Raw genomic sequence first — 12,418 nt, 5'->3', positions numbered from 1 at the left:
AGAGGAGAGAGAGAGCAAGCGAGAAAGGAAAGGCAGGGAGGTTAACCAGAAGTCAGTTTCCGGTTTGCTACCCTACACTGGGTGGGGGATAAAGGGGTTGGAGAGAGTGCAAAGAGAGAGAGAGAGAGAGAGCGAAAAAAAAACAGAAAAAAAAAACACAGGCATTGGTAACAAAGGAGGCGTTCCAGTCACAGACGTTCACACAGGCCAGTGGACTTCAGGAACCGCAGGAGCGCTTGCACGGCCTTCTGATGCGATGTTGAGTCGCGTCGATGTTGCAGAATTGTTTCTTCCGAAAACGGCTGGTCATCCAACTGGTTCAGCACGACGGAGAGCGATTGTCTCTGCACACTGTATTGTGGGCACTCACAAAGAACATGACGAATCGTTTCCGCGTCTCCACAATTGTCACATGCTGCACTGTCGGCCATCCCTATGCGGAACGCGTAGGCATTGGTGAACGCGACGCCCAACCATAGCCTACACAGAAGGGTCGCATCTCTTCGGGGAAGTCTTGTTGGAAGTCTAAGGCTTAAGGTTGGATCCAAGGTGTATAATCGGGCGTGCATAAAATGTGGTTTATTCCAGTCTGATGAAGTGCATTGGCGTGCAAGCAGGTGGAGCATCCTTGCAGCATCTGTCCTAGACAGCGGGATCGATAGGCGGTTGTCTTGTACATGAGCTAAACGAGCAGCTTGATCGGCACGTTCATTGCCAATAATTCCACAGTGACTTGGCAGCCACTGAAAGATTATTTCGTGTCCTTTTTCAGTCAGGTGATGTATGGCCTCTGTGATTTCGAAAACCAGCTGTTCCTGTGGACCGCGCCGTAAGGCTGACAGTAAACTCTGCAGTGCCGTCTTCGAGTCGCAGAAAACGGACCATTTGTGTGCTGGTTCATCATTAATAAAATGTAGTGCGACTCGAAGCGCTGCCAGTTCTGCTGCCGTTGACGTTGTCAAGTGAGATGTTTTCATCTTGATAGTGGTGGCTTTTTCTGGGATAACGACAGCGGCGGTAGAGCTGTTCTGCAAGACGGAACCGTCGGTGTATATGTGGGTGTAATTCCGGTACTTTTCATATAATAGGAGTAAGGTAAGCTGTTTAAGAGCCGGCGATGACATATCTGCTTTTTTCCGGACGCCAGGTACTGTCAGGATGATCGTTGGCTGAATGAGGCACCAAGGAGGAGTGGAAGGTCTCGCGGCAGGTGTGAAGCAAGATGGTATAGCCTCACGATGTGCGGATATCATTCGGCAGAACGAGGCGTGTGGTCTCTCGACAGGTAGAGAGGCTAGATGGTGGCAAGGAGTCCGTGCAATGTGCCTTACGTGCATTCGTATTGCTTCAACTGCGATGTGGGTCTTTATGAGGTGGTCTCTGGCGCGTAAATGCCACAAGTGCACATTTGTCAGATGAAATCTCCAGGCCTTGAATTCGGAGATAGAGTGCAGTCTGAGTGGCAGCTTTTTGGAGCCTGGCACGCAGCTGTAGGCGTGTCACTCCGGACGCCCAAACGCATATGTCGTCCGCGTACATTGATAATTTAACTGTGTTTGGAAGGTGATGAAGGAGACCAATCAGCGTAAGGTTAAACAACGTAGGGCTCAGTACGCCACCTTGGGGGACGCCACAGTAGGTGTAATGCAAAGAAGTGCGGCCGTCCTCGGTGCTCACAAAGAAAGATCGCATAGAGAGATAGCTATGAATCCATCGGAACATCCGACCACCGAGGCCTATCTCTTCGAGAGCGGCGAGGATGGATTCATGTGTAACGTTGTCGTACGCACCTCTGACGTCGAGGAACAAAGAAGCGCACAGACGTTTACACCCTTTTTGGTGCTGAACATAGGTAACCAGGTCGACGACATTATCAATCGACGAGCGGCCGCGTCGGAATCCTGCCATGGCATCTGGGTAGACGTTGTGGTATTCCAAGTACCACTCCAAGCGTCCGAGGATCATCCGCTCCATCACTTTTCCCACGCAGCTCGCCAATGCAATCGGGCGATACGAAGAAAGTTCCAACGGAGACTTTCCAGCCTTCAGCAGCGGAACTATGCGACTAGTCTTCCAGCTTGTGGGAAGTGTGCCAGCTCGCCAGGATTCATTATAGATTTCAAGAAGAACACTCCTCGCCCGCTCACCGAGATGACACAGAGCTCTGTAAGAAATTCCGTCAGGTCCGGGTGACGACGTGTGTCTGCACAAAGCTAGCGCCGCCTTGAGTTCATGGATTGAAAATGGAAGATCCATGCGGGGGTCACGTGGTGCCGGGAAGCTGATGAAACGTGATAAGTTGTTGGAAGCTGTGTGCTGCCCGGATAATCTGGCACAGAAGTCTTCTGCGACCTCAATATCTGGTCGTTGTTGGAAGAGGGCCAGAGCCTTGAATGGAGACTGTTGTAGGGTGGCGTCCTGAGCCCTCGCACCGTCCTCCATAAGTGCGATAGGGGCTTGCGAGGGTCCAACGATTCACAGAAAGCAGTCCAGCGTTGTGACTCTAGCTTATCTAACCGGCGCTGGATCTTCTTTTGTAGGCGTCTAGCGGTCCGTAGATCGTCCATTGACTTCGTGCGTCGGTATCTACGTTCGGCACGTCGCCGTATAGCTCGAAGTCGCTCTAATTCTACGTCAAATTCAGTGAATTTCGAAGAGCGCATTAGAGTACGTGTACTGTCTTGCACTGTGGTTTTGATTATTTCTTCCAAATTATGTAATAAATTACCTTGACATTGGTCTTCAATAACAGCCTGGAATTTGGGCCAGTCCACTCTTCGGATGGTATCACTTGATTTCGACGACGACAGTCCTCTGATCTTGACATATGTGGGAATATGGTCACTCCCGTGCGTTTCAATGTCCGTAAACCATCCTGTACGCCTGACGAGACTTCGTGATACGAAGGCCAAGTCCAGACAGCTGCTGTATGTGCAGCCGCGTAAAAAGTAGGACTGCCGTCATTTAAAACCCAGAGCTCGCTGTCGGAGGCGAATGATACCAAGGCTCTGCCTTTCGCGTTGATTTTCGTACTTCCCCAGATTGTATGATGTGCGTTGAAGTCCCCGATGATAATCCATGGATCAGGCGTTGCTGACAGGATATCTCGTAATCTTTTGGAGTCAAATCTACTTGATGGTGATAGGTACGCACCAACAACAGTGACGGTAAGTCTTTTCTTCTTTACTGTTAAGCATACGTATTGGTTATCGTCATGAGGTGGCACAGGTTGAAGAATGTAAGTGAGGTCACGGCGAATAAACACCATAACCTTGCTTTTTTCACCACTAGTTGATGACATAAATGATTCATAGCCGGATAGCCTGATTGAGTTCGATAAATTCGGCTCACAGATGATGATGATGGGAAACCTGTTGGCGTACACGAACCGTCGGAAATCGGCGATGCGCGATCGTAGTCCCCGGGCATTCCACTGGAAGATTGCTGCTTTTCGGACCTCCTCTCGAAAAGACAGCTGCTGGTGAGCCATGATTTACTCAAGGGCTGCCAGCACCGGACTTAGTGTGTCCAGTACTTGCAGTGCACTTTGGCTGACGTTGTGTGCATGTTGCTCAGCAACACGCGAATGGCATTCATTAAGGATCGCAGTAGCGATACCACTTGCTGATCTGTATGTCGCACCTCATCCGATGGAGCAGCTTGCTGTACTGGATGTGGCACTTGCTGCTGCGTATCAATAGGTCGTGTACTTGGAAGCGGTGGCCATTCATCTGTAGAGAGACGTCTCGTAGTTTTCTGCCGTCCTGTGTCAGCGTTTGCTGCGCTGGGAACTGCAGGTGACTTTGTTACTTGAAGAGGTAACGCATTTTCGAAGCTGGCGCAGTCCTACGTGAGGACCGTCGGCGGCGGCGGCGTCTACGTCGCACTGCTTCAGCGGCCTCCTTGTGGGTGGAACTGTCCCGTACCATTTGTTTGAGCACAGAACATTCCTTCCTAATCTTCGGGCAGTCTTTGGATGAAGCACTGTGAGCGCCTTGACAGTTAGGGCACTTCAAAACAGTCGCATTACAGTTTTGTTCTGAGTGTGGCTCGGCGCATCGGGGACATGTGGCTGAATTCGTGCAAACGCCCTTCACATGGCCGATCCTCTGGCAGTTATAACATTGCAGCGGTTTTGGAACGAATGGCCGAACCGGGTGGCGGAAGTGGCCAACCTTCACGTAGGAAGGAAGGCAATCACCCTTGAACGTTAATTTCACACAACGTGTCTTGCCAAGACGGCCAACGTGCACAATAACGTTGCTCTCACTTGCTGGTTTTATGAGCACTGGAAGGTCTGTGTCAGGGATCTCAATGTAAATGTCATAAATGACTCCTGCAATGATGGTACCATCCGCTGGGACAATGGATCGAACCCTTATGTTGCCCAGCTGCGTTATACGCTGCAGAGGGCTCAGCGCACTCGTGGTCATCACGTCGACGGCTAAGACGTTTTTCCGCGTGTTTATCCTCACATCCTTGATCTCGTTTGGTACAGTGTTCTCAAGAAACAAAGACAGTGCTTGCCTGTTGAGGACGCGCAGATTGTCTGTCGAGTGCTCTGGCACAAACAGGACGGTATGAGGCCATCGTTGAGGTGCAGTTTTTACGGTGAACGAACTTGACACCGAAGATGCATTGACGATCCTTCGCTTGGCTTTACGGTGCAAGACAGGTTCAAAGCCGTCTTGCGATGACTCGTCAGCAGATGCGGAGTACAGTTCAGTATCCTCGCTGTCGCTAGATGTATTTCCGCGCTTCCTCGAAGCGATTCCCGTTGATGAACCGGAACCGGACGGGGCCTCGGGAGGTTGCACAGCCATCACCGCGAGATGTGGGGCGGCAGGCCCCACAAAACCAGTGAAAAGTCCAGAAAAGCAGAGAGACGGGCAGGTTGTGTTCCACAAAAGAAGCACTTCGTCGTCGTCGTTGTCTAGAACAAACAGATCTGTGTTTAGAACAAACAGATCTATAACACAGCATTTAGTACTGCCTCGGGTGCTCGCACAGTCTGCAGCTGGTCGTTCGACCACTCGAAAAGTGTGCTTCACGCTGTATGGTATGCGGTTATTATTAACCAAACTATTTTGTTTGTGGGCGGACACCTTGCCTATCAAACAAGGCAGTCGCCCAATGTATCTACACATAACAACTTGAACGCTTGTCAAAGTAAACAGCACGACTTATTCTCCAGCAGAACGGTAACCTCGCTGTTAGGATCGTCAAATGGTTCGCAACTACTCGTTGCAGCTAAAGTAGAGCTTAGAATAACAGTGCTGAGAATGCTGCAGTAAGGTAATATTCGTAAAACGAATTTTCAGAAATACCTAACTGATATCTAAGGCTGCTCAAAAAAAACCCGCGCACCTCGCGCTGGGTGCTCCGTCCGCCTTAACACAGCAGTTACTCCAGCCGCTTAATTACTTCAGGCTTAAATTCCTTCACTACGCCTCACAGGGCCATTCCCCACGTATAAGACGCCATTTCATGCTAAATAGACCGCGCGAGTGCGAAAAAATCCACCAGAAACTGCCGCCGAACGTATACCACAGCATACAACACGGGCATTCGCCCAAGCCAGCATGCCAACTGCCCATAGATGGCGCCACTGCCTACGCAATGGCGGCGCCCATGAAAAAACGGTCTATACGGGCCTTACTTTTAAGACATTCCCTGTCAACATTTCTTTGCGCAGGGGCGCACAGCAGCTTTCACACTGCGTATGTTATTGTGATAAGGTTGTTGCTTGGGCGACTTAGTAGGTCAAAAGCTATAAGGAAGCGCACGCGAAAACAGTGCATAGTTGCATGCAAATGCATATTCTTGGGTGACGCAAAAGCCAACGATCCTAGAAAAAAGAATTAAATTCTAGCATTTTACGTGCCAAACCACGATATATTTATGCGGCACACCGTAGTGTGGTACCCCAGATTAATTTTGACTACCTGTGGTTCTTTAACATGCACCTAAATCTAAGTCCAAACGCACTTTGTGTCTCCCCTCACCCCTTCCTCAGTACAGGGTAGCAAATTAGATGTTTATCTTCCGTTTAACCTCCCCCGCCTATCACATCTCATTTCTCTTTCTCTCTTTCTCGGTAAATGCATGGTTTTCTTTTTTTGCATTTCGTTTCCATCAAAATGCGACCGCCGCAGCCGTGATCGAACCGGCGACCTCGAGCTCAGCACTGCAGCGAGCCAAGAACAGGGCGCATGCACCGGCCACGACACAACGCATGCGAAGATGCAGCAGTAGGTTCATCATGCATGAGGCCTAAAGCTCCAACCACAAGAACAAATTACGGACGCGTTTTCACCGTGGGTGCCAACCGGCGTCGTTAAGGACAATGAGATGCTGGGTCACGCTCGCTCAGCGCCGCATGCAGTCTTCCCATGACAGCGCTACCAGTGCCGATCGAGGCCCGAAAGTGGTTCGCAAGGCAATAAGCAAGCAAATAGCAGAAATAATGGTCTCCGAGGCAAGGCAACGAACCAGTAAAGACACTCTTGATCTCAGATGCCAAGTACAAACCAAGACCAAACATCTTGCTGAACTCGAGAAGTATTAAGAAATTTTTGTAATGTGAAAAAGAGTATTTTCTGTCGTGCAAAATTTACGTGAACGCCGTATACATCGGATGTGCGACGCTCTAAGACGAGAGGCACCGGCTATGCTGCTCAATATACGCCGAAGTAGAGCGTATCGTGTGGCGTGGACGCCAATGAAATTCGTTGTGTGTCCACAGCGTCCGTCTCTCACCGAAAGTGCGTCGTAAATTTGTTTCGTGTGGTTCGGCCTCAGGGATGAAAAGTTTCGAGTATAGGCCCTGTCTCGCTCGGCGTCGTGTGTACGGGTGTCGTCGTCGGGAGTTGCAGCTCAAGTGTTTCAGCACACACTTCCAAAAATATGCCACTCGTGTGGATGCGCACATTTGAGAGCGAAACGCAACCGGGTAACCGTGCCGTACGTCGGAAGACCTACGTCACTGCGTGTTACTACGAGATGTGACCGGGTTGCAATTCGGTCAGCATGCTGTGTTTTTTGACCGCTAGACGCAGGTCACGCCACTTTTCCAATGAGATACACAACACTTGGGCCGTATATGGCCGATGTTCACAGGGCAGTTTGATAGCGTTTCGCTTTATACATTTCGTTTTGTTTGTTTTTTGTTTGCTTGCTTGCTTGTTTGTATGTTTGTTTTCGCAGAGAAGTAGCAACAATACGCGACCACGAGTCACGGTAGCGTTTCGTACACTAAAAAGTGCGACAGATCCTCCTGGAAATTCTAATTCTTTACCATTCTTGACGCCCTTCGGTGCACAAGGTCTCTCCGTTCACCATAGAATATACAATGGCCCCTGTGGCAATCAAGTGTTGGTACTGAGACATGAATGCGAAAAACGGCACATTCTAAGCAGGAAGTAGCCAATTTGGGCTGAATGGCTCCAATGTCAGAAAGACGAACCAAAGAGAAAGAGAGAAAGGAAATAGCATAAGTGCGCCCACCCTTCGGTTTACATACGACATTGGAGGCGATATCTGTAACGAGCTCTTCCTTGGGGATCGTTGAGGAAGCTCTGCGCAACCTTTAGGAAGTCGCTGGGAAACTTTATGCAAATGGTGACGAGCTGTGCGCAAGCCTTAGGAAACCTCCAGGAAAGGTTTTTGAAAGCTATGTTAGAGTTGGCTAATATTTTTGAAATAAAAAGAGAAACCATTGTCGTCATGTCATATCTCCTTTTTTTTTTTTTTTTTACTAAGTCAAATCTTTGTACCTTAGTGTCACAAGCACCATGACGTAGTCTGTGCATGACCTTGAGCAGCACGGTGGTCCTTAATGTTTTAAATAAGTGAGTGCCATGTTCACATATTCTTGAAGTTATTAAAGAATGGTGTAGAAAGGATCAGCTTTCAGGAACCTTTACATTCACATTCATTTTGGCAGTATAGGACTCTGCTGCTGCCATCACCCTTTCTAGGCAGATAATCGTCGACATCCACGAGGATGTCGACGTCAACTCAGAGTTTTGCGTCATTTTTTTCTTTCCTTTTGTTGCATGGAGCGAGACAAAACTGAATGCATGTAGAAGTGTCAGAGTGTCGAATATACGTTGCCGATAAAGTTTCAATGTTACACGAAGCCTACAAAGCCTGTAATATGGTTCCAACTCAGGTATGGCCACGGCAGCAATTCTAACCATTGTAAACGAAAGTATAAATCGCACTTTTGGAATTAGGCTTCATCTCAATTACCGCGAGAATTCGTACATATCACTCGGAGGACTACAAGGCGCATTTCTTGAATTTGAATGTAATTCTCTTATAACTCAGTTGAGAACAAAATAATTCTGGCTGAAGGTCACGTCACCATTGTGATTACGCGGATACCCATCACTGTGAAGAGCTGATAATAACCACCGTATAATGGAAGCTTAAAGATTACAACAACTGATCGCAGGCACAGTACATCCGTAGAGTTTCCCAACACCGAATAAGGCAGGTGTGCGCGTCGAGCCGCAACTTATTTGGCGGCGGATGATTCGCGCTCAAATCACGAGGCAGTGCATAACTTCACATGCAAGCACAAAGTATATTCACGAGGACCAGACGCTTCTTTGAGCGTCGCGTGGCCTATAAATAGCTCCGCGAGCGAAGGGAGAAGCGCGACTCGAGAGGTCCGCTGATGCTGTCCTGCGCGTGACCCCGCAAGACCGATCAGCGAGCACTGGCGTCCTTGCGCAAACCACCTCAGCGTCCAGCCGGAGAAGGCCTCTGGCGAACAATCCGTTTAATCCGCCTGGGCGCGGTTGGCACCCCGGGCGCATTATTCCGGCCCCTCGGGCGTCCCGGCCGGTGGACCACGACGTCGTGGCGAGAGCGCCGGCGAAGGAGATGCTCTGGCGCCGTTATGCGTGGTGACGTGCGGGCAACCCGCGCGTAGATGACGGGCTGTCACGCCAGGATCACGAGAATATATTGAGAGCCGCCCTGGGGGAGGAGGCACGCGCCACCGTCCGAGCGCCTCGCGACAGACTCAACTCAATCAACCCTCTCTAGGAGCGCGTCGCCCGGCAAAGACTATAGGTCAAACCCCGGCACATATGAGACGACGAGAGAATGTCGCGCAGTGGCTCGCTCAATCGTCGGAGGTGTGTGGCGGCCGCTCTTTTTGAGAACGAAATGCTTATTGACCTAGTGGCTGTCAATTTTCCTACCAATCACAGCGCCAGGGAAGAGCTATACGAGTTTATATGAAATCTCCATGACGTGATTTCTTTGCCCCTGCGGTGCGCATAGCTGCTCCGTAGTCAGCGTGTTGACACTGCACCGCTATGGTAGATGCATGCTTTTGAAAGGCTCTGGTCGCGCAACAAAAGACGCGTCAGTGTTGTGAGATCAAGGATATCATGCTGCTAAAAATTACAAAAAAAAAAAATGAAATGAGCCTGGATATAATCTTTCCGGCGCCATTATACAGGGTGTTTCATTTTAGCTGCACAAAAATTTTTTTAAATTGCCTTTGGCAGATAACACAATTATAATCCTTGATCTAAACTACTCGATGAGGCGCCCATTACTTCCACGAAAAATCAAAACACCTAATTGAATAATTAACATAATTACGCTAATTAACTTTTCGATCATTTATTTTACGGCACATCTTTCAATCTACGAATTATAGCCGCTGAGTTCGCAAGCCGTATCCACTTGGAACGAATTCTCAGGACTGAACCAGTTTAGAGATATTAATTGTCAAAGTGTCCGACGAAATGCATGGGCGTTCCAGTTAACTTTGTGCTTCAATGCTATTCCAGCTATCTTTTTGGGGAAAACTCTGTTTTATGCATTGAAGCACAAAGTTAACTGGAACGCCCATGCATTTCGTCGGACACTTTGACAATTAATATCTCGAAACTGGTTCAGTCCTGAGAATTCGTTCCAAGTGGATGCGCCTTGCGAACTCAGCGGCTATAATTCGTAGATTGAAAGATGTGCCGTAAAATAATTATTTAAAAGTTAATTAGCGTAATTATGTTAATTATTCAATTAGGTGTTTTGATTTCTAGTGGAAGTAATGGCCGCCTCATCGAGTAGTTTAGATTAAGGATTATAATTGTGCTATCTGCCACAGGGAATTTTTTAAAATTTGGTACAGCTAAAATGAAACACCCTGTAGAGGTTACCATGATAATGTGAAAGCACAGGTATGACAGTGAAGTGCGGATAAGTACAACATATGCCCGTTTCCTTTCAGGCATCCAGTAAGCCTAAGTAAATGACAGCTGGCCTTGAACACACATAAATATCCGCTCGTGTGTTTTTTTTTTCTTTTTTTAATTAGACCCAGCTTTGTAAAAGACCACGGTACGTAAAACGGAGAAATCGGTGCACACGCAAGGTTATTTGCACCAGATGGCAGAAATAAAAAAGGCGCATTATAAGTCATTGCACATTAGAGAGTTTAGAATAGGGGCCCCAAAGAAATAGCGTCGACACCACTGCGCATGCGCGAGACGCAAACTGCGTTTGGGTTTTGCGTCGGGCACGCTATTTCACCGATTTACCGGGAGCCCCAATAGCGGCCCCAAAAGCTTTGCGCCAACATCTGACGAGGCTTCGTGAGACAAACGCCAAGTCCAGACAGCTGCTGTACGTGGAGCCACGTAAGAACGTAGGACTGCCGTCATTTAACAACAAAAGTTCATTGTCATGAGCGACGGATACCAAATGTCTGCCTTTCGCGTTGATCTTCGTACTGCCCCACAGTGTGTGATGAGCGTTGAAATCCCTAATGATGACCCACGGATCAGGAGTTGATGATAGGATGTCGCGTAGTCTTGTTTGATCAAATCGACTTGATGGAGACAGGTAAGCGCCCACAACGGTGATGTTAAGTTTCTTCTTTTTCACTGTTAGACATATATATTGATTGTCGTCATGAGGAGCCACAGGCTGGAGCATGTAAGTGAGATTGCGACGAATAAACACCATAACCTTGCTGTTTTCACCAGTAGTAGATGACATGAATGATTCATATCCAGAGAGCCTGATTGTGCGGGATAAGTTCGGTTCGCAGATGACAATGATCGGACCTCGTCCTCGTCAGACGTGCTGGGTGGTTTGCGGATATAGAAACACATGGGAGTGACCACATTCCCACATACGTCAAAATAAGCGGATTATCTCCTTCCAAGATACGCGATACCATCCAAAGAGTGGACTGGACCAAATTTCAGTCTCTCATGGAAGAGCACTGTCAAGACAACATTTCACATCGTTTGGAAGAGACTATCAAGAGTGCAGTACAAGATACTATGTGCACTCTCACATGCTCTTCGAAGCTAACGGAATTTGATATAGGTTAGAACGACTTCGAGTAATTCGTCGACGTGCTGAACGAAGGTACCGCCGCACGCATGCAATGGATGATTTACGGACCGCCAGACGCATCCAAAAGAAGATCCAGCGCCGGTTAGCTAAGCTGGAATCACAACGCTGGGCTGCGTTCTGTGAGTCTCTAGACCCTCGCAAGCCTTTATCGCAATTGTGGAGGACGGTACGAGGTCTCCGGACACTGCCCGTGCAGCGGTTTCCATTCAAGGCCCTAGCCCTTTCACAACAGCGACCGGATATTGACGTGGCAGAAGAGTTCTGCGCCAGATTATCCGGCCAACTCACTTCTCCCAACAATTTTCCGCCTTTGAGTAGCTCTCCACCACCGCGAGATCAACGCATAGATCTACCTTTTTCAATCCATGAACTTAAGGCAGCACTAGCTTTGTGTGGGCGCACATCGGCTCCAGGACCTGACGGCATTTCTTACAGAGCCCTACGTCATCTGGGTGAGCGCGCAAGCATTGTTCTCCTAGAGCTCTACAATGAATCTTGGCGAGATGGCACGCTTCCGATAAGCTGGAAAACCAGTCGCCTGGTTCCACTACTGAAGCCTGGCAAATCGCCTTTGGCGCTCTCATCGTATCGCCCGATCGCTTTGGCTAGTTGTGTGGGCAAAGTAATGGAGAGAATGATCCTAGGACGCCTGGAGTGGTACCTAGAGTACCACAACATTTACCCAGAGGCTATGACGGGCTTTCGCCGTGGTCGATCATCAATAGATAACGTCGTCGACCTAGCCACCTACGTTCAGCACGAAAAATGCCGAAAGCGTCTTTGCGCTTCCTTGTTTCTTGACGTGAAAGGGGCATATGACAACATTACACATGAAGCCATACTTACTGCTCTCGAAGAGGTAGGTGTGGGCGGCCGGATGTTTCAATGGATACGCGACTACCTCTCCATGCGATCCTTTTTCGTGAACACTGAGGACGGCCACACCTCTCTACATTACAGCTACCGCGGCGTCCCCCAGGGCGGTTTCCTCAGCCCTGTGCTGTTTAATCTGACTCTCCTGTCTCTC

The 12,418-nt window shown here is 48.8% G+C and overlaps 1 protein-coding gene across 2 annotated transcripts in view; it reads right to left on the bottom strand.

The window, feature by feature from the left end:
• Nucleotides 1–12,418, bottom strand: part of LOC119458206 (neuropeptide Y receptor type 5) — a 299,626-nt gene that overhangs the window by 52,948 nt on the left and 234,260 nt on the right. The window lies entirely within an intron of this gene.

The sequence above is a fragment of the Dermacentor silvarum genome, chromosome 1, assembly GCF_013339745.2.
Source record: "Dermacentor silvarum isolate Dsil-2018 chromosome 1, BIME_Dsil_1.4, whole genome shotgun sequence".
Classification (NCBI taxonomy): domain Eukaryota; kingdom Metazoa; phylum Arthropoda; class Arachnida; order Ixodida; family Ixodidae; genus Dermacentor; species Dermacentor silvarum.
The sequence above is the reverse complement of the archived record's forward strand: the minus strand, read 5'-3'. Positions and strand labels throughout refer to the sequence as shown.